We start from the raw sequence: 19,812 nt of genomic DNA, 5'->3' as shown, positions 1-19,812 counted from the left end.
GTGTCTGGTCACCAAGGTTCTGGAGTCACCATCCCAACCTAAGTGGCTGGAGGGTCATCCCACAACCCACCTCCTGAGTAAAGGGACGGAAATTAGATGTTTTTAGCACTGAGAGAATGGAGCCAGACACTCCTAGTCTTGCCAGTGCAAAACCAGGCCAAAGCAATCTCTGATGTGGGCAGTCAAGAAGAGGGGTGGGAGGTCCAGGAGGGTCGCAGCGGGGCTGCTGCGGTGTTGGTATTGCTCTATTTCCTGATCTGATCACTGGTCCCCAGGGTGTGCTGACCTTGGGAAAATCCATGGAGCTCCCCACTAAACATGTGTGCCCTTTTCACTATGTACGTTGAATTTCTACAAGCTTACTTAAATAACAAAAGTAAATCTTTCCAACGGGAAGCTGGCTCCCAGGAACCAACTCTGTCCTTCCTTTTCTACAGCCCCAGCCACTGTCAAATGCACTGGTCAAAGTCACGCCAAGTCCAACGGTCCCCGGTGCCGTGGTGTGGTGAGGGCAGGGAACTGGCAGTGTGACCAGTGGGGAATGGAATGTCCAGCATTTATTTTTAATTGATTTGCTCATTTTCTCCTATCAAAACAGCCTCACTCCTTTTCTCCAATGCCCAAAATGGCATCAGCCCCACCCGGATAAACCCCAAGCATGCGAACTTTTCAAGCCCGGCACAAGGCTCAGCAGTCCCATCTACTGAATCCGTTTGAACAACAAACCTGCAGGAAGCATGCAGAAGGTCTGCCAGGCTACTCCAGCTCTCAATCCAAAACAAGTCTGAACCAGGGGTGTGACTCTCCTCCTCCAAGTCAATGCCTTCTTCAGTCACCTTTGCCCTCCCTCCCCAAACTCTCCTGGGGTTCATCTTTGTTATCAGGGATACCTGGGGTGCCCACCACCACTGCCCAGATGTTCAGGGCAAAGAGCCTCAGCTCACGAAAAGCACAGTTAGTCGCAGCTCACCAGCAAGGCGGCTGCCACTTCTAGAGAGCACAGCAGGGACGCAAGGAGCAGTGAGGATGGCCACCCGGCCAAGGGGAGTCTCTGATCTGAAGACATTATCGGGGTACCACCCTTTGCATACTTCCGGCAACCTTGACACATCTGGCACGACTGGGACCATCATTTTATACAACAGCATTACCGCATTTTCATTAAAGGCCAGGTTGGTGATAGCAGGTGTTGTGTTCCCTACACAGATGCATTATGTTCCTATCCAGCACCCCTCTGTCTGTCTGTCTGTCTGAGATCAGACAGCTTCTGTTCAAAATTCAGACCAGAGCAACTCAGTCTCCTGACACCTCCCCCACCCCCAGGAAAAATTCCAAACTTGGGTAAACACAGAAAGAACCGCTCCAAGCTCAGACTGAGAGCGAGGCAGGCGGTAAGGCGGGCAAAGAACACCTCGGGCGGCCCAAGAATCACACACCCGCAGTTCAACAGCAAGACACAGGTCCAAAAATCACACAGGAAAGCCTGAGAGAGAAAGAACCGACTGAAGACTTAAAAATAAGTTTCTTTGTTAAGGGGGGGGTGGGGCAGAAGGTGCCAGTAAACCTGGACTTGATCAGCTGTCCTCTGGTGCCGTCCAGATGCTAGTGGACGACCCGTAAACAGGATGAGCTGAGCCCCGGACGGTCCAGCCTCAGGGGTCAGTGAAGCTGGTCAGTGAGACGCAGGAAGGCTTCAAGGAACAAACCTCGAGCCCATCCCTTGGGGGTTACAAGCACGTGAGAAGGAGAGCAGGGAATCGATTCTATAAAACACCATCCAGAGGAAAAGACGCCCGTCCTTCAAGGTTCCTTGTCATAAGCAAGCTGCCAAGAGGCTGAGGGGCCCTGGGACCGGCACATACTTTCAGGAAAACGTCTGCTCTTACCAGACTCCTCGGAATCAGACGGTATCCTCAGGATTTCTTAAAGAACAAGAAAGAAGAAAGCCCAGACACACTGATGAGACGGTTTAAGTCTCAGGATGTTCCGTACAAATAAATAAGCACAGCAACTCCAGCCCCACGTGCGCCAAATACAATCATCGATGCGCAAGCCAGTGTAGACACAGCGACTTTTTTATGGTCCAAAATTAAGAAATGCAACAGAGAAATGGGAATTTAAACATCCCATGGATTTCCGCTCTCTGCCCCCTACTTTGTCCCCACCTTTACCACCCACCGTGTTTCCGGGTTTCAAAATTCCCAGAGGTTCACATCTGTGACAGAGCTAGCATACTCAGAATGTACTCAGAATCCATAATCTCTAACTGCTTCGACTACAGATGGGAGGCAGTCCAAAGGTACTGATTAACTCAATAGGAGGAAACCACCTTCAAGGACAGTAGCAACAAAAGAGTGATCTTAGATCTTAGACATTTCGCAATAAGGACAGCTGTGGCTACGCCCACCTTCTTAGACAGCTATGCAGGCGATGAAGTCACACATGAAGCACACCACACAAGTGCTGGTGACAGGCCACCCTTTCCTGCCCACATCATGGCACACTCACCGGGTGCTAGTGCTTTGTGCATTTATTTATTTATTAATCCACACAACATCCCTACAGACCAGATCACATCCCCCTTTCACAGACGAAAAAACTGAGGTTCACGAGGCCACACAAGCCAACAAGCACTGGGATGCAGATCAAGGTCCATCTGGCTCCCCAAACACTCTCTCCTCCACCAACCTCTCCTCCACCACCCTCGTGTTCCCGAGATAGCACAATATGAGGAAGACCTGAGCTACAATGCTAGGGCTCTCCCCTCAGCCTTTCAAGGTCACAATCGGGAGGATTCTCGGAAGAGCAGAACTTCTGACATACAAATCCTAACAATTATGTATCCGAAGCATGGGAGAGCCATCCAGTTTGAAACTGGGCAACTACTGTGTTCTCACTGCCTAACTGCCTGAGCTAACATTTTCTTTGACAATGACACTGTGCCGCCACACGGGTCCACAGAACAAGATGCTTGTATTAGTATCTACCCGCTATCTGCTGCACGCTGTTCTGTAGTAAGCATTCATTCAAATAACTGAGCCATTTAAGTACCCAAAAAGAACTTAACAAGCCTCGAATATACTCCAGGTTGTGGCAAGTGCTAGATCTGAGCACATTCGCAGCCTCTCGCTGACCAGAAGAGAGGGGCGTCCACCTGAGTCACCACAATTATACAACTTGGGGTCACCGATGCCGTTAAGACAAGAGAAGAAAGTGGGATGTAGGAATCACAAAGGAGAGAAAAATTTCTTCCAGGGAGGCACCGTGGAATGCTGCACGACACAGTTTTCAGCCAGGCTGGCTCTGCAGGGTATGGGTGAAATGTAGACCTGCATTCCGGACAAAACCTGAAGCTAAGGCAGAGGCAGGAAAGCCAGCAGTCACGAAGAGGAACGAGGGACGGAAGGCTGAGGAAACTTTAAAAGCCAGGCTGTGGAGTTCAGCCTTCATTTCACACGCAATGAGACTCCAACACCAACACTCGTCTGTTTATTATTACTAAGTAATCTCTACGCCCAACATGGGACTCGAACTCACGACCCCAAGATCAAGAGCTGTGTGCTCTACTGATGGAGCCAACCAGATGCCCCAATAGCAAGTTTTTTGTTTTTTTTATTTGACAGAGAGAGATCACAAGTAGACGGAGAGGCAGGCAGAGAGAGAGAGAGAGAGAGGGAAGCAGGCTCCCCAATGAGCAGAGAGCCCGATGCGGGACTCGATCCCAGGACTCTGAGATCATGACCTGAGCCGCAGGCAGCGGCTTAACCCGCTGAGCCACCCAGGCGCCCCCCAACAGCAAGTTTTTGAGCAGAGGAGTGACACGAGGCGAGTAATACTTCAGGTGGGTTAACCTGATAGCGTCACGCAGGAAGACACCGGGGTAGGGGAGATGGTGAGAAAATCTGGGTGGGAAGCTACTGGAAATGTTTAGGTATCTATTTGTTGAATCAAAGGGTTGGACCTTCATTTACTAGTGCCAACAGAAAGTCCCTCTTCTAGCAAGAAATAGTACGAAAGGCTGGTCCAAGTTAAATAAATAAATAAATACACTGAGTCTCTTTGACTATTTGCTGAAGGAGGACACAACCCGAGTCATCAATCTTTGGCTCTAGAAAACAGCAGATGGCATTTTTGGCAGCAGACCCACTGTTCTAGTTAGAGGTTTTGCTCAGGGTAATGGTGCATTTTGTTTGCATTTCTTTAGCCTGCTCCACTGGAGCATGGGGCAGGCAATCCCAAAATGTAGTAAGCAATAAAGGAAGCTACCCTGGGCTTCAATTTTGCACATTTGCCTAACCCAGACACAAATACGCTCACGTAGAGGACATCCTTCCATCTCCTCCACTCGCGGTCTACTCTGAAGCTTAAGCACTCCCTATACAATTCTGACCAATTTCCTTTAAATCTTCAAAACCCCAAAGGCAACAAACACAGATTAAAAAACAAGAAGTAGAATCAGAATGGAACTGGTAGGTATGGGTGCAAAGCTGGAAAATTCCTGATCCTGGTTACTTATTTCTGGAAAATACCTACTCCATAACACAAATAAAAGAAGCTTTCCGGGGGCGCCTGGGCTAAAGTGGGTTAAAGCCTCTGCCTTCGGCTCAGGTCATGATCTCAGGGTCCTAGGATGGAGCCCCGCATCAGGCTTTCTGCTCGGCGGGGAGCCTGCTTCCTCCTCTCTCTCTGCCTGCCTCTCTGCCTACTTGTGATCTCTGTCTGTCAAATAAATAAATAAAATCTTTAAAAACAAAAAAAAAACAAAAACAAAAAGCAAGCTTTCTGAAAACTATGTTTTCCTAGACCTGCTTTTGATGTGCTCCTTGCCGTAATAATAACAATAACAAAGAGGCCCGTGCAGGAGATGGAGTGACTCATAACGTCTTTCTGCATGGATGAAATTTCTTCTACGTTCTGTAAGCAAATCATAACAGAACGAATGGCATTTGCATTTGAGCCGCACCAAACCCACTCATGAGGGTCCAAGCAAGGGATATAACAGGGCGGGAGATCATTTCTTCCCAAAAAGCTTCATTTCATCCTCCAAGTCTACCTTCACCCCTTCTGAAAGAACCCTCTGCGGGGGTGGGGGCACAACATCCATCTCTGTTCTAATAGAAATTTGATTTTTTCGGGGAGGTGAGTGAAAAACGCCACAAGCCCGTCTTCTGTACACTTTTCTTAGCCGTCTTTTCAGCCAAGAGACCACGACGGCCAATGAAATCCTGCAAGAATTCATTGTTATGTCTTGCCAGTAAGGACCGTTCCCAAACCAGTGGACCAAAACGGGAGTCTGGAAAGATTTGATTTTAATGAAACAAAAGGTCACTCTCAGGGCAGAAAAGGGATGTGGATCCTAGGAATTGATACCAAGATGTGTAAATGAGTTCTCCAGAGGACGTTCCAGGAAGAAAAGGTGGAAAAGTCGCCAGGGACAGCACGTGGGAGAAGGACGGGCGTTTGAACAGTGTGAGGAGTGGAGTGTGAGTGCCAAGAAGTAGGAGGAAAACGAAGGTGTGTATTTAGGCGTTGATCTCGGACTGCTGGAGAAGGCAGAAAAAAATACAATGGAGGGAGATATCTGGTCCAGCTCCACGTGGAGAAGAGCCAAGCGAGAGGATGGTCGATTAAAAGAAATAAAATCACTACATACGCTATTTTCATAACCAAAGTGGTAAGAGACCACTGTAATCTCCACCATTGTAGTTCTGCTGTAAAAACATATTTTTAAAAACAAGGCCTCCGTGGAAATAGAAGTCCAAGCTGGAAAGCCTATAAAGAAAAAAAAGCAGTACTTCTTCTGCACATACACACTTTTCCTGCAGAAACGCCGTGAGTAAGAAGGGATTCGTTTCTGAGGAAGACAAAACAAAGGCCTCAATTCTCTGGATCGTGCTTATTAATACTAAGCCAGTTCAACCCAGGCCGCCACTGCCAGCCCATAAATGCTCCATAGGAGGAGACCCAGGCACGCAGGCACAACCCCCGCCACGGGCACGTGCGCATGCGCACACAGAACACATACACCCCACAGCGCTCGCCCCACAGGACTGGGGTCCCCGCAGAATGGTCCGTGCATGTGCAAACCCCATCTTGCAAGAGGAGCATTTCTTTCTTTTTCTTTCTTTTTTTTTTAAGATTATTTATTTATGTATTTATTTGAGGAGGGGAGGGGCAGAGGGAGAGGGAGGAACAGACTCATGCGGAGCTGGGATCGTGCTCAGGACCCTGACATCACCCCTCCAGCCGAACCCCTGAGTCGGGACCCTCCAGTGACTCTGTCACCCCCATGTAATGCAACAGGGGTATTTAAAGCTCTGGTCCCTGCGCTCAGCCAACTTCTGGGGCAAAGAATCTCCCTCTCCAGATTCTCTAGTCCTCCTTATACTTTTCAAGCCTGGAGGCGGTCCGGAGGCTGAATGGGACCACCTCCCACCCCCACCCCGGGATGCACCCTGGAATTGGGCGGAAGGAGGCTTTTGCTTAGCAACAAGCCCACTCCCAGCGACAGCACCGGCTCGATCTGACCCGCGTTTTCCGACTTCAGGGTAGACACACAAATGGCTTTTTGAGAGAATCAAGGACTCTACCCAATCTGTTTCCCAATTCTGCCTGGTCTGTGTAGCCAAGCGTTCTTTACAACTGATAAAATAATGTGCCCTCCCCGAATATAAACGGCACTGATGATAATTACCATTTATCGAGTATTCTCCATGCGCCAGATGTCTTTACAAACATCTAATATTTATAACAGCTTTAATCAAAGGAATCATTAGCTCCATTTCACAAAAGAGGAGAGGCTGCTCGGGGAGGTTAACTCTCTGCCCAAGGTCACAGGGAGTAATTGAGGATCTGGGCCTCATACCAGGGCTGAGTCTGTCTCCAGTTCATTTTGTCTTCTGCTGGACTCTTTCATCCGGCCACAACAACATGACCATGGGAAAACCCAGCCGGCCCACACACTCCTCCGAGCACCCCACAGAACAAGAGGCCTGCATGTCCGCCTACAAGATTCTCCTGCAGGTTTCCCCCCAAAAAAGAAAATTTATGAGGATTTTCCAAAAATCACGGGTCTGCAGAGGCTGCAAAGTGACTTGCAGTTTTAAGAACTAACAAGACTCTCCCCGGAGCCAATTAGTAGGGCTGATGCAACTCATAAAACAGACCATAAAACCATTTCTATTATATTAGTTTTGTGTTTCTCTTTTCCAGAGGCCCATCGTGGGGGGGAGGGGGGAGGCTGCCGTGGGAAGGCCTTCCCACGGCCTGCGGTCTGCCCGCACCCAGGGAAGCCTGAAGACTTGTGTCTTGGCCTCTTTCCTTCCTCACCCTCATCAGAGGATCTCAAGTTGGTACAAAAGAAACATCATTAACCAGCCTCCTCTACTAGAGGGTGATCTCAGATGGGTCCCAGGAGCCGGTTCTAATTTACTTAAATGATTGAGATCTCCAGTTACTCAATCCTGCAACCCTGGCCAGCAGATGTAATTGCAAAGCAGGTAGGCTAGACTCACCCATCTGCCAATGTGGTGCCAGCTAACGTTGCAAATTATAGGGTATAAATTTAGCAGGGTGGGTCCTGACACACATTCCTGCAAATTACATGTTCCCTCGCTCGCAGAAAGTGCATTAATTACCCTGGATGCGTGCACTATTTTCCACTTACCGGGGGCTTTCGGGAGAGCTTGAGAGCAACTCAGAGTAATCTACAAAGATTACAGCATAAATAAGTAATGCCTGCTGCGGAGGTAAGACTTCTCCAAAGCTCCTGGAATTGGAATTGTTAACGTTCTCCCCGCAAATGGAACGGGAGCCCCTGAAAGCCCACTGCATGGAGTTGAAAACCGACTGACCCGAATCGAGACACAAACAGGGGGACCAGTAGAGCTGAAAACTGACCCCGCTGATGATGTAAGGGCAGCAGCTTCCTTCCTCTTGCGATAAAAGTGCTGCTTCCCCTGCAAGAAGAATGCATGTCAGGTGCAACAGGAGAGACATGGCCAGAAGCAAGGCCCAGCCCCACGGGCTCGAGCCCAACTGATTTCACTCCATGCAACAGAGCTCTGCTTACGTGCCACACACCGAACCGAGTGCACAGAACGTACATTTTCACTGATCTGTCACTGCAGCCACACAAGGCAGGAAGGAGTTGGTGCCAACCCTATAGAGTGGGGAAACTGAGGCTCAGAAAGTTCCATTCCTTGCCCAAGGTCACACATAATCAGAGTGGGGTGGAACGAGGTCTGGTTCAAAGTACGGCTCTGCAACACAGGAGCTGGCGCAGGTGCTTGTCGGGGCTCTGGGGGAAGAGAACCCATCCCCACTACTTCAGTGTCTCTGACAGGCACACAGCTCGGTGCCTTCACGGGGGCCATTCCACGTAATTCTCAGAACAACTCTGGGAGGTGTCTCACGCCCTCGACCACATCCATGAGAAACCAAAGCCAGGAAAAGTCAAGTTCATCCAGCTTCTAAGGAGAGGAGGCAAAAATTTAACCCCTCCTAAATTCAAGACTTTTCTCTCTAAACAAAGTCCCTCATCCTCATTGGCGTTAACTGTAAATCCAATAACCATGCAGCCCCAGTGCTTCAGGGAGAGAAGGGGCCAGAGTGCTGGAGGTAGAGGAGTATGGGAAATGGTGCGGCCCACGAGGGGCCTGAGCCCATACTTCCTGTGGGATAGGGAGTGAGCTGGCCGTTTTCAAGGCACAGCTATAGTGGAGGCTGGTGGCAGGTTTCTGTTTAAGTTACCTGGTATGCATTTCTCCTTCTGCTTTACTGGAGGGAGCACTCTCTCTCTCGATGGCTACGATGTAACTGGGCTCTAATCAGGGGTCCGTCCCTCTCCAGCCAAAGGAAGGCTATGTGATCCAAGCTCAGCTGAGGCGTTGCCTCCCTCCTGAGTGTGACTGCTCAGACAAAAGGCGAAGGCGCCGAAAACAGCCCATGCCTTCCAAGAAGCAGGACAAGGCAGGGCTGTCCTTGCTGTAAAACGAAATCTCTCTGACACCACCCCACTTGGAAAGCTCACAGGTTTCCTGATTGAAGGGATTCCACTGCAGCAGGAAAACAAGGCTGAGAAAACGCAAGTAATATTGGGGGAAGGCAACATGTGAATTCCCTAAGATCTGCGTGCGGCCTACATCCCCGGAAAAAAGGGATCTGGACGTGAACATAGCTGGTTTCCAGAGACACTCGCTCACTCCAAGAGGAGACACTGCCCCAACTGACCAGATACGTTAAGATCGGGCCTTCAGAAAAGTGACTTGTCACAGCCAGACCAGCATCTTGTCACATCTAATATTGATAGGACATTTCCTCAGTAACCATCATTGGGTGGATTAATTAAACTTGGAATTCCTGAGCACTCAAGGTCATGACCTCAATCCCGACTCCAGGAAATTGCACATTCTTTGTCATAATTAGAAATGCATATGGCTTTACCTAACAAAAATGTGTACGGTAACCTAATAACACGGGCAAGGTTACATTGCCCCAGAAGGCTAATGAGTAAAGCTGACACACTTGTACAGGAAATGGCTGTCCTTACATTAACAAATACGCAGGAGGACTGGGAGCTTCTGTTGTATAAATACCACCTTACAAGTTGGATGGTCGGTCTCTCATTCGTTTCTACTAAATAGTGGGAAACCATGGGGGGGGGGTAGGTGCACCATGGGGGGTACCCACCTAAAGAGCCACCTAAGCAGGCCAATGTAAAAAGTCACTGGAAAGCCATTTATCCAAAGCAACAGTTCTGAACTCCTCAGGCCCATTCTGTGAGGTTAAGACTTACTGGAAGAAGCTAGGTAAGATTCTGGGGGACCCTCCCCAGTCTGGGAGAGGCCTGATGTCTGGACTGGGAAAATCCAGTATGACCCAGGGTGGTGCTAAGACTAAGAGCCAGAGTGTTTAAAAAAAAAAAAAAAAAAAGCAGGGAGGTGGGTACCAGAAGGTGATGCTAAGTGAGGATATCAATGGACCTCTTTGGAATGACCCCCCCAGGCTCCTCTCCGGCCAGGGCAGTAAGCACTAACAGAATAACGCAGTACTAGCCATGACTCTAGTTGTTACTGGAATAAGGATGATGCCAGAAGATAATGGCAACATATGCACAAGGCAGTAAGTTCTGGGGCTCTGCCCATAGGATCTAGTCTAAGGCAACTCTCTCTACTCCTGCCCATTCAACACTGAGGGCCATGCACGGGTGAGGATATTCTGCGAATTTTGTTAAGCTACGGAAATGACTAGATGTGCACGAATAATAGCTACAAACATGCTATCCACAAGCGATGTCTAAAATAAATAAAAACTTGGAAACAATACAAATGCCTAAAATCAGAGCAATAAATTATGGAGCATCTCCTGGACAGAATTCAACTCAGCCATGATATCTGGCATGAAAGAATGGGTAGGGGGCTGTGGAAGCATTCTCCCTCAAGGAAAGGCAGCATAGTCGAGAGGCATACTGTGTGGTTGTGAACAATCAACCCGTGTTAGAATCACCATCCTAAGTCAGGAGACAAATAACAAAGAAGCCTACTGCTTTCATAACACAGACCACAGAAATCAAGCGAATAAAAATCATACTCAACAACAGAGTTGGGGTAGAGAGGAATGAGGATACCCTAAAAGAGAAATGTTTCAACGAACAAAAAGAGGTTCAGCACGTGTAAAATGGAAATAGGAAGTTTAAAAACTAAACACCCCGTGTCTAATGTGTCCAAAAGGTTGCTACACCGAATTTTTTCTGAATGATCGGATTAGTGATGATTTTTATTTTCTTCTTCCCATTTAACTGAATTTCTAACAACAAATAATAGGAACAATAGCAATATAATTTATTCCTCATAATTTTATTTATTTATTTTTATTTTTTTATTTTTTTGGAAGGTCACCCTGAGGTATTTTTCACAACTGTTACGGGGACCGAGGCCACCACGGAGCCCATCTGTCATACCAAGTAGGCTGCACTGTGACTCTCAAGAGACCATTTCCACCTAATAATTCAATTAGAAGACATTTTTTTTATAAAGACAGTGCACAGTAACACATAAATGGCACTCATTATTTAAAAACTTCCTCCACAGAACCTTTCTGTGGTAAGTGGCCTCAAGTGTGTGACTTGGAAATATGATAAGTACTTTCCATTGTGAGCACCCATCGACATAACACCCAAACCTCGAAACATTATGGATTTAAAACTGACCGGTCACACTCTGGGAGACAACCACTTTCTCCTCAGAGTCACTGTTTTCTCCAAGCTGTCTTTCCAACCATCACCTGCTGTTCTGGGCACATTCCTGACAGAGATGGTCCCACCGAACTGCTAGTGCTAGGACCCGTAGCCCCAGAATCTGGGTAAACCAGTTCTACCGCGTCAGCAGCCAAGACTGCCTCAGAGAGGCCAAGGCTCCACTAGGATGTGACTGTCCACATCCTGACTTCACCAGGTCCTGCTGCTTTACCTCAAGGCTGTCTGAGTCATCCTTCCTTCCCTCCTGAGTCGGACCCTTCCCCACTCTGTCTGGATAGCTACGGCAGCTTCCTACCCCAGCGCTGGGCCACCGAGCTCTCTTCCCCACAGATCCCCTTCACACTGAAGACTGATCACATCGCTGTCTGCCCCCGAACTCCCACAACCAGACCCCCACTGGATACAAGACTCTTGGCCTGCACAGCTGAGGTTCCATCTACCTTTCCATCTCCTCGTTTCACGCAGAAAATCCCCCCTCACAAGCTACGGTCCAGGCACCCCCACATAATCGCCTGTCCTCTCCACATACTTCTTTAACAGTATGAAACATTTCACACATAAACAGATTTTCCCATAGTAGACTCATGTACCCAGACTCCCAAATTCACAAATACTAATATTTTGCCATATTTCATCTTTCTTAAGGAATAAAACACTACTGAGAGGGACAGTTGAGAGGCCCCTCTCAACTGTCATCCCAGAGCTAAGGCCAATCCTAACGTGTATCTTCTTTCTGTTTCCTACTTTTACCACACATGCATAATTCAACTGCACATGCGCATTTAAGGTATATATATATATATATATATATATATATATATATATATAAATATGTATTATATATATATATAATATGTATTATATATATATATAATATGTATTATATATATATATAATATGTATTATATATAATGTATTTATATTTACGCCTGTATATAACATATATACAGGTACAGATATATAATGATATACATACACGCTATGTCCATACATACTACATGGACAGATAAACATACAGTTTTTGAGGTTTAAAAATAAACTCAAGTGGCCCGTATCCTAGACCTTTCCTCTTTCCCACTCTAAAATTCTTTAGAGATTTACCCACATCCACGTGTGAAGATCTAGGCTACTCATTTCAGTTGCTAGATAGCACTCCACTTTAGGATGGCGCCATCTATTATTTACTCTGTCTCCTTAAATGGTCCATACAGTTGTTTCCAAGGTTTGATGACTGCAAACAGAGCTGCAGCGAGTCCTCGCACACGTCTCTGCACGCACGCACGGAGACCTTCTCTTGAGCCACAAGGCTGGACCCACAGGACCACAACTCACCTTTCCTAGACATTGCTGTGCCCAGGGCCCCTGATGAGCACGCCACCACTGTCGCTTGTGCTGGACCCTGACCACTGCTGTCTGAACCCGAAAGGGGCCTCCATCCGAGATGGGACTGCCAGGGGCCCAGGCGTGCCTGGCGGGGCTGGGAAAGATGAACCGGTGGCCCCCAATTCTCCCCTTGGGTCTTTAGGAATAGGACCTGCACTGGCCAGGGAGACAGGGGAGGGGAGCTGAGCTGGGAGAGGAGAAGGGAGAGGGGGCTGGGATGGTGTGCACGTGAAGCCCGGAGGCAGGAGCGGGGTAGGATGAGAACACAGCAGGCACCCGAAGACAAGCGGAGAACACGTAGCAGCATCTGTGCAGGTGGCAGGACAGACGAGCAACGGAGCAGCCTCGGTCTGGAGGGGCTACTGGCTCCAGTCCAGGCCCCCGAGGAGAAGCCCTGCTTGAAGCTCCTCTCATCAGGGAGGCCCTCCTTCAAGGATCAATGTCATCTCTGCCATAAAGCCTTCCTCAATCCAGCCAACGGAAGCCCTCGCTCCCTCCGTGCACACAGCACTCCGCACCTCTCTTGGAACGCGCACTCGGTTCTAGGCTGCAGCCGGTTAACTGCCTGCACAGTGGCCCCCTGCACAGGAGGGGAAGGGCCCCAGTGGTACACACATTGTGCCCACTCACTGTTTCATGACTGAATAAAAGCTGAGAGCACCTGAAAAGCAGGGCACACGTCATGTCCATTTTCATCCAATAGTCAGGGCTTTCCGTGGTGTCGGGTACCGAGCAGGTCCTCATTAAATGCGTGCCCAACAAGTGACCGAAATGGGGGCTTCGGAGAGCACACGTGTCCGCCTGAACTACTCTCCCCGGGCTCGTACCAATGATCAAGTTTCACACTGGAGGTGACCAGGCCAAAGGATAATTGATCTCCCTAAAGGTGCTAAGTGTCAGTTAAATTGCTGTATTTAATAGGGCCTGACTTAGATGGGCCATTCTGAACAAAAGCGGTAACTGGCCCGGTAATCAGCCTGCTTTAAGCTGCTATTACTGCGACCACACGAGTCCCCCGGATTCCCGGAGCCCTCAGACCAAGGCCCCAGTCAGAGAGAGCTGCAGCCCTGACACAGGCAACACGCTCCCAGATCCCCACCTTCCACAACCCTGGACCCACAGAGGGCGTCCTCCCAGGGAATCCAGGATAATCCTCTCCAGAGGTTTGTTCGTCCCAGGATTGTTCTGTGGTTTTGTTTTTAATCATCTCGTCCACTGGCTCTCAGTGATCTCGCCTAGCTGAGCACAGAAGCCTGACAAAGAGTGGAGAGGCTCTGGCTAGAGGAGACCAGGAGACGGGCGGGAAGGGCTCAGAGAATCCACCAGGTAGTAAATGTGTTTGTTCTGTTTCTTGGGCGTATCCAATACTTACTACCCGCGAGGAACGGGTGCCAGCATCAAAGAAGAGGGAGGGAGGGAAAGGGCCTTTATCTGCCACGACAGATTATAATCTCCAACAGACAAGGCGGATAGCAGGCACACACGTACTGAAAGGGGAAGACAAAGGAATTTACGCAACCAGAAATCAGCTGAGTCCTTCAGTTCAAAAGGGCAGTGGAAAACACCTCCTCCGCCTGGGCAGTGCTTGGAAGAGAGGAAGAGGGATGGAAGGGACATGCTGTGGGACGGCCCTCCTCAGCCAACATCCTTGAGGTCACCTGGGAGAGTCAATTCCCTCCAGCAAGACTGGAAATTCGAAAAGGCAGCACCGACCCCTGCCCGTGGCCAGGTGTCTTCCCTTAGCTCAACCCCACAACCATCAGACGACCCGGATGGAAAATACAGCGGTCTACAAAGAGGTCCAGAGTCAGGTGGGCCTGAACTAGCTGGTGTAAACTGCACAAGCGGCTTGTGCCTCAGCGTACCAATCTGTCCAATGGGAACAACAGGTGCCACCCATCCAGAAAAAAAGCCATCATTTCTGAGCACGGAATACGGGCCCTTCTGTACACGACGTTGCTGGACACACATGGCCTTATGCCCGTCGCCTGTCATCCCCCGAGGTGAGCACATCACGGTCCAAGTGTGCTAAAGGAGAATACAGAGGTTCGGAAGGGGAGACATTACATTCCCAAGGTTACATGCGAGCAGATGGCGGGGCCGGGCCTGGAGGCGGGTCTCCCAGAGCTGGGAGCATCTCAGCCTCTCTTGGCATGTCTGGGGCGCCTGGGTGGCTCAGCTGGTTGAGTGCCTGACTCTTGGTTTCAGCTAGGACACGATCTCAGGGTCATGGCATCGAGCCCCACCTCAAGCTCCGTGCTCAGTGGTGAGTCTGCTTCTCCCTCTCCCTCAGCCCCTGCCCCAAATCTGCCTGTGCACATGCACACTCTCTCTAAAGTAAATAAACCAACCTGGAGGGAAAAAAAAAAAGGTCATAGAGTTTACAAGAGACTTGACCGCCCAAGAAAAGGTTAACCATTACTGTTTATTACATACTATTTACATCTGCTGCTCTCGTTGCCTTTGCTGTGCTCCTAGCCCCTGGCTTTCTCCATCAGGCACAGAAGGACATGTGTTCTTGGTCAAGAAACAGAACTCCACCCCGCACTGCCGCCCTGCACAGGGGCCTCTGGCTACTGTCCCAAAACCCAGCCAACAGTGGATTTCCCTTCTAGGCACCAAGGGGGCCCCTAGGAGCCCTGCTGAAGACCGGCCCTCGGGAAGACCAGGCCGCTCCTCCACCCGCCTCCTACCCACCACCTCTGATGGTGCGCACAGGAGATTTTCCATTCCTAAAGTGGGCCCCTTGGACCAGCATGACATTCATAATAGGAAGAAGAAAAGAAAACCTTTAGATCCACGTGAGTCTTTTTAACACAGGAAATGGCCCTGCTGGGAAGAAGCAAATATTTATGCAAATAATTAACCAAGGAGTTACAGAGTTCTGTCCATATGTTGAGCAAAATGTAGTGAAAAGACAATCAGGACCAAGAAATGGCCTCTCACAGAGCAGGAGGCGAGAGCAGGTCTGAATCAGCTCGTCGGTCCTCAGAAATGAACCCTGTAGAGAATGCAGTACAAGCCGATACACGGACGGGGCCATCCTGGGTACCTCCACACCCCAACCCCTCCCCATGCTCTACTCAGGGAAAATTCTCCCGTCTGCATCTCTGGCCAAGGCCACGTTCACTAACAATTCACGGACACCAAATGAGTCATGAGCTATAGGGAAACACCAGCTCCCCTTCTCTCCTTAATCTCCTACAGGTTATTTTCTCAACTTTCGGTCAATCCCTACCCTGAATTTTACTTTCAGCAGAAGGGCTAGCAACCAGGTAGTCTAAATAACAGGCAGCTAGAAATTTCTACAGTTTTTACCTTGCGATGCTCAGAAGACAGCATCTTTGCTTGGAAAATAAAGTGGGGCCTCCAGCTCATGCTGCGGCCGTGTGGTGTGCCAAGTACGAATTCCGTGCTGGACGCAAAGCCACACACCCAGCCCTCCTCTGGTCATGAGCTTTCCTAACCACTCTGGACTCTATGTGAAGGTGTTTACCAGAAGGCTGTTCATTACCAGTACCTTTTCTTAACCCCAAGTTCTGCTTGACACTTTATTTTTTTTTTTAAGATTTTATTTATTTATTTGACAGAGAGAAATCACAAGTAGGCAGAGAGGCAGGCAGAGAGAGAGGAGGAAGCAGGCTCCCTGCTGAGCAGAAAGCCCGATGTGGGGCTTGAACCCAGGACCTGGGATCATGACCTGAACCGAAGGCAGCGGCTTAACCCACTGAGCCACCCAGGCGCCCCTGCTTGACACTTTAAAAAGACCTCTAGTCTAGCGCAGCTGGCCTGAGTGTCAGAAGATAGCTTAGCGTTTCAACTTAGTCATTAATACACTGGGTAACCATGCACCCACTTCTTAAGCTCTGGGACTCAGTGTTTGTCATCAGTAAAACAGAGAGGGAGTCTATAAAAACGGGCATGGAAAAATCAATGCGGTGAGTCACACCCAGCAACGTTTTAAAGAAACGGAAGGGAATAGACTGGAACCAACCAGAACATATCAGACACAAACGAGTAGGTTTTGATTCAGCTTCAGATAAATGATCTAGCTTGTGCTGCAAATGCGATTTTTAACAGCTTGACTGACATGTAATTCACATACCATACAATTTACCCACTTCGAGTAGGCAACTTGATGGTGTTTAGTATACTCAGAATTACATAATCATCCTCACATCGATTTTAGAATATTTCATCACCCCAAAAGGAAACCACACGCCCATCAGCATTCACTCCCCAGCTCTTCTCCAACCCTCCCCCCAGCCCGGGGCTACCACCAATCTACTTTCTGTTTCCACGAATTTACCTACTCTGGACATTTCCACATAATGAGAATCATACAACACGTGGTCTTCTGTGTTTGGCTTCTTTCACTTAGGATAATGTTCTATAGGTTCGGTCACATCGTAACACACACCAGTACTTCATCCCTTTTGATGGCTGCATAATATGCCACTGCAACACCCATCTACTGGTTACATCCGGGTAGTTACCACTTTGGGGCTATGATGAATAACACAGCTATGAACTATTCGTGTGCAAATGTTTGTGCGGACATACAAATGTGGTTTTTTGGGTCACTGTCAATGATGCCAATGGGCTACAGGGGTTACCATGGTATAGCTGCATCATTCTATGATTTTTTTCTTCAAAATCAAACTATGGACTTTTGTCTCGAAAAGAAAATAAAGATCATCAAGCCAAAGCTGCATTCCTGTTGATGCAGCCTCCAGGGAATCTGTGGGCAAAAGTCCTTCACTATCATCTTAAAGAACCTATCATTTCAGAGAATTTCGACCCTTAGATAGGCAACTTCACTGTCCAAACAGACTGGAAAGGGGCAGGGGTGCGGGGGGAGGAGCATTTCCATGGCGACAGAAGCTGCTGAACCATCAGTAGAATTCAGGAATAGGGGGATAGGTCAATTTCCTTGTTTGGGCCAGTTCCAAGTGGATCGAATTCCAAGATGTAAATTCCTACATCGCAAGGTTTCAGACACAAGTCAGAGGCCACTACAGGTTTGCTCTCTCTACACACACACACACACACACACACACACACACACACACACACTATTCAATTTATAAACTGTTCCATATGAAATCTGACTCCTACCACAGTAACTATGAAGGAGCTGATATCAGAGGAGACAATCCCCAAAGCAGCTCCCTCCACTAGCAAACCTGCATTAATAATTTAGCTATTAACAGCCATGTGTAACCCAAGGAGCTTGAGAGGGACGACTCTGTGCTCATCTGGGACTCTGGGAACATCTCCATCGCGGCCCCCTCTCTACTTCAAAATCCAAGACTCTGTTGTCTTAAAGAACTTGTCATCCTCAGAGAAAGGGTACATGACAAATTTGTGAAATCTAAGGAATAAATACAATTCTTATATGCCTTAAATTTATGGCCCTCACGAAGCCTGCAAAATATGATAAACCATTATAGGTTTTTTCTGTCTCCCCTGCCTTGGCCACAATTAATTTTGCCATGTTTGAGTGTAATACAGAATGTAATCTATGGAGGCAGGAGATTTAGAGCTCTCATTCCCTTGCAGTAAGTAAGCTTCTGCAGTTTGGGGCCCCAGAGGTAAAAGAAGCAATAACGGCACGGTCCTCATTTTGGGGAACCATTTGTGTGCATTTTCTGTTTTGCATCGTTAAACAAGACAAAAGTGCCCAAAGGAAACCGACAGCACTGGGCTGAAGTCACTCAAAATCCGAACACCAAACATATTCTGTAATTGAGATGCATGGCATCTCGTATACATACCCTAGAAGAACATCATATTGCAAATAAAAGCTGTGCGTTACAAAAAAAAAAAAACAAACACACACACACAACAGAAAATGCTCTGGTTTTATTGATACTATAAACCTCAAAGGTCTGAAAATACAGCAACATTCAGTTAGAAAGTTCTGGGTGGGTTTTCCCAAATACTCTCCTGAGAAGAGTAATGGAAACTATTATTTATTGAAGGCCTACTATGTGTGCAAACTGTGTTAAGCCTTTACCTATACTACTGTAGAGGGTAGAATCATGTTTCCCACCCCACAAAGATAAGTTCAAGTTCTGACCTCCAGTGCCTGTGGATGTGACCTACTTATAAAGAGGGATCTGTGGGGGTACCTGGGTGGCTCAGTGGGTTAAAGCCTCTGCCTTCGGCTCAGGTCATGATCTCAGGGTCCTGGGATCAAGCCCCGCATCGGGCTCTCTGCTCAGCGGGGAGCCTGCTTCCTCCGCTCTCTCTGCCTGCTTCTCTACCTACTTGTGATCTCTGTCTGTCAAATAAATAAATAAATTCTTTAAAAAAAAAAAGGGGGGGGGGAATCTGTGCAGATATAATCAGGTTAAGAAGAGGTCATCCTGGATCAGAGCAGACCTGAACCCAATGTCTACGAGAAGCAGCACTGTCAATCAGACCCCAGGTTTTAAATGTCTCGTGCATTCAACACAACCAACATTCACTGAGTGCTGAGAAAGTGTGAGGAGGAGAGCCTGGTGTAAGAGATTTACAGAAAGACAGCCCCTGACTCTGAGGAGCCCAGTCTTGAGTTTTTTTCTCAAGTACATGGGCCTGAGCACATGCTTGGATTTAATGAACCCATCATCAACAAGTGTGGTCTGTGCCAGCTGGGCAAAGAGCAGTACACACTTTCATCTATAGCATCTGTACCACCATCGCCACATGCACTGCCCCCACTTCCCAGGCTGGGCAGGGCCACACGACTAGCTTGGGCCAATGGAATGCGGGCAAGGTGATTCCTATCACTTTCAGGGTAAGGAAAAGAAGCAGCAGCACATGACAAGTCCTGCAAACTCTTGCCTTGCTACGCCAATGTTCCAGGCAGGAGAGCCCTGATCGGCCCTGGACAAAGTCACCATGAGGAGCAGAGCCCCTCCCATTCCTGCCACCCCACCTGCAGTCTTTGTGTAAGTGAAGAGTCGGCTTGTTCGTGTTAAACCAATGAACTACTGGGGAAATTTATTACTGCAGCAAAGGCCTATCCTATTCTGACTAATATCTTCTCTAACATACATCCCCATGGGAGCGTACCACCATCAGTAGCAGGTTACCTTCCAAGATCCAGAGCCTGAGTAGAGCCCAAGCATGAAAAGGTCCCAGTGTAGACTTCTAACATTACCATCCCATTCTCCAGAAAGTTC

The 19,812-nt window shown here is 48.3% G+C and overlaps 1 protein-coding gene across 1 annotated transcript in view; it reads right to left on the bottom strand.

Annotated features, from left to right (window-relative positions):
• The window catches only part of LDLRAD3 (low density lipoprotein receptor class A domain containing 3), a 223,941-nt gene that overhangs the window by 170,990 nt on the left and 33,139 nt on the right, over nt 1-19,812 (bottom strand). The gene's annotated exons all lie outside the window — the stretch shown is intronic.

The sequence above is a fragment of the Lutra lutra genome, chromosome 10 (genome assembly GCF_902655055.1).
Source record: "Lutra lutra chromosome 10, mLutLut1.2, whole genome shotgun sequence".
Taxonomy (NCBI): Eukaryota; Metazoa; Chordata; class Mammalia; order Carnivora; family Mustelidae; genus Lutra; species Lutra lutra.
Note: the sequence above shows the minus strand (reverse complement) of the source record. Positions and strands in the feature narration are given on the sequence as shown.